Source organism: Orycteropus afer, unplaced genomic scaffold (assembly GCF_000298275.1).
Source record: "Orycteropus afer afer isolate SDZICR_OR568_19922 unplaced genomic scaffold, OryAfe1.0 scaffold01892, whole genome shotgun sequence".
Lineage (NCBI taxonomy): Eukaryota > Metazoa > Chordata > Mammalia > Tubulidentata > Orycteropodidae > Orycteropus > Orycteropus afer.
In genome coordinates this window covers 1,643-4,729 of record NW_006923479.1, presented here as the reverse complement: position 1 = coordinate 4,729, position 3,087 = coordinate 1,643, and positions in this window count along the sequence as shown.

The following is a 3,087-nucleotide window of genomic DNA, read 5'->3' as shown; positions in this document are numbered from 1 at the left end:
CTGACAGCACTGTACTTCAGGACAGATCTTGAAACATCTTTTGTGATGATGAATGCCACAGCATTCCCCTTCAATTTGTCATTCCCAGCATAGTAGATCATATAGTTGTCTGATTCAAAATAGCCAAAACCAGTCCATTTCAGCTCACTAATGCCTAGGATATAAAATTTTTATGCATTTCATTTCATTTTTGACAACTTCCAATTTTCCTAGATTCAACTCTAACCATGATCTAATTTTAGAACTTTTCATCATCCTGAAAAGAAACCCCCTAGCAGTCACTCCCCATCCTCTCTCCTACCCATTCCCAGCACCTGGCAACCACTTGTCTGCTTTCTGTCTCTGTGGATCTATTCCAGGCATTTTATGTAAGCCTAATCATTACAATATGTATGCTTTTGTGACTGGTTTCTTTCACCTCTGGTGGCATAGTGCCTAAGGCATTGGACTGCTAACTAGAGGCCTGGTGGTTCAAACCCACCAGCCACTCCTCCAAAGGAAGATTGGGCAATCTTACTTCCGTGTGATGCTGCTTCGGAAACCCAAGGAGGGGTCACTATGAGTTGGAATTGATTCAACAGCAGTGAGTGAGTTCTTTCACTTAGCATATTTTCAAGGTTCATCCATATTACAGCATCAATCAGGACTTTGTTACTTTTTATAGTTCAATAATAGTCTATTACAAGGACAGACCACACTTTGTATACCCATCATCTGCTGATGGACACTTGCGTTGTTTCCCCTTTTAGGCCATTATGAATAGTGCTGCTGTGTACACTCATGTACAAATTTTTGTGTGACATATGTTTTCACTTCTCTTGAGTAGACACCTAGGAGTGGACATCTGGGTTATATGGAAACTCTCTATTTCACATTTTGAGGAACTGCCAGGCCATTTCCTAAACTTGGCAAAGGTATATTTTACAGCACAAATTCAATGAACCAGAATGCTTAGGAAGCAGATACCAAACCAAACCGAACTCACTGCCATCGAGTCGATTCAACTCATAGCGACCCCTCCTTGGGTTTCCAAGGTGGTATCTCTACAGAAGTAGATTGTCCAGTCTTCCCTCCGAGGAGTAGTTGGTGGGTTTCAACCACCAGCCTTTTGGTTAGCAGTCAAATGCCTAAGCACCATGCCACCAGGGCTCCCATGGAAGTAGATAGTGGACCAGTATTAAGGTTACCTGGTTAAATGTCACTGCAAGCATTAAGCATTTATTAAACATTCCCTATTGGTCAGGTGCCAATCGAGAAGTGACAAATACTACAGACCCTACCTTCAGGTTGCCTACTGCCCAATGAGTCCAGAAAGTAAAGGTAACTCCTTGTGGTTACCTTGTGGCTAGAAACCTTACATCCTTCTCAGGGCACAAGCCCATGGTTTGCTGAGCTGTCATGTGAAAAGTCCGACTGCCCTGAAGCTGCACTGTCTAAAGAGAGAGAGAGAGAAAGAGAGGGCTGAGGGGCCCCACATGAGCCCCCCTGGGCCATTTGAGTCATCCCAACCCAGCTCTCAGACATGGGAGTGAAGGAGCTGTCAGCAACTCTAGCCTCAGCACCACTGACAGCAACCGTGGTGTTGTCTCTGGCCACTGTTTGGGTGTGGCTTGCCAGAGAAGCCTGGCTCTCCGGACTGCACGAGGCCCCTCTGGAAGCACTCAGGGGCATGTCGCTGGAGTCGAGCCTGGGCTGACGGAGGCCTGCGGCAGCTTGTAAATGAAACCCCTAAAGGGAGCTCTGTTAGCATAGTGGCTAAGGCACTTGACTGCTAACCAGAAGGCTGGCGGTTCAAACCCACTAGCCACTCCTTGGAAGGAAGATGGAGCAATCTACGTTCGTAGTGATACTGCCTCGGGAACCCAAGGAGGGGTCGCTATGAGTTAGGTCTGACTTGACGGCACATAACAATAACAACAAAATCAACTTGCTTTGCTTGCATTTGTCCCACAAGACTCTTCTCGTCCATTCTCACCACAAAAAGTGGAGGGGTGATCTGCATAGCTCCTCTCCGAACACAAATGCTTTTTCTCAAGAGAAGCCAAGACCCCTCATGCTGCAGTGAAAAAATGACAGAGCAAGAGGGGCTGGCTGCCTCTTGCACAAGGCAGATTAATTAATAAATCTCTTTCTTTCACTCAGCAGGAGACCAATACGGGCTCCCACTGTGTGCCAGACACTGTGCTAGGTTTTGGGAAACAGATACATTGCTCTTAAAACACGTATTCATTACTGAAATATGTCCCGAGCACCTACTATGTAGCCGGCACAGTGGTGGGGAAGGCAGTGACTGAGACACACTTGGTCCCTGGTTTTGCCTTCCCCAGGTGGGAGACAGAGAAGCAATTACACAGCAATGACTGGCAAGGCCCCGAGGCACACAGGAGGTGCGTGATCTGGGTTAGGGGATTATCAAAGGAAGGCTTTCTGGAAGAAGAGCTTTCAAGCTGCGAACTATCCCAATGAGGGTGGAAGGGGGAAGAGTGCTCCAGGAAGGGGAAGCAGCCTGTGCAAAGTCCTAGGTGCTGTAGGAGAACCAGTGAGTCACTGGGCAAAAACAGAGCCATGAAAAACAACAACAAAACCAGACCTACCGACTGGTTGAAACTGGAGACTCCCTAAGCCTATCACCCTCGAACCAACACTAATTCCTGAGGTCAGCTCGCAGCTAAATAACGAACTGGCTGAAACATTTTAAAGTACTGTGTGCTTTTTAAAAATCACCTAAATGAGACCAAATGGTTAACAATTACTGTAAAACAAAGATGAGAAAGAAAGGGGGCAGGGAAACTAGATTAATGGAAACAAAACAACCAGAACAGAAACAATGTGAATGCTTATGCATTGTGAAGAATGTGACCAATGTCACCTAACAATTTATATAAAAATGTTGAATGGGAACCTAAACTGCTGTGTAAACCTTCACTGAAAACACAATAAAATATCATGTATATATACATATATATCTATATATGGGGGAGCTCTGGTAGCGTAGTGGCTAAGGCACTTGACTGCTAACCAGAAGGCTGGCGGTTCAAACCCACCAGCCACTCCTCGGAAGGAAGGTTGGGCAATCCTACTTCCATA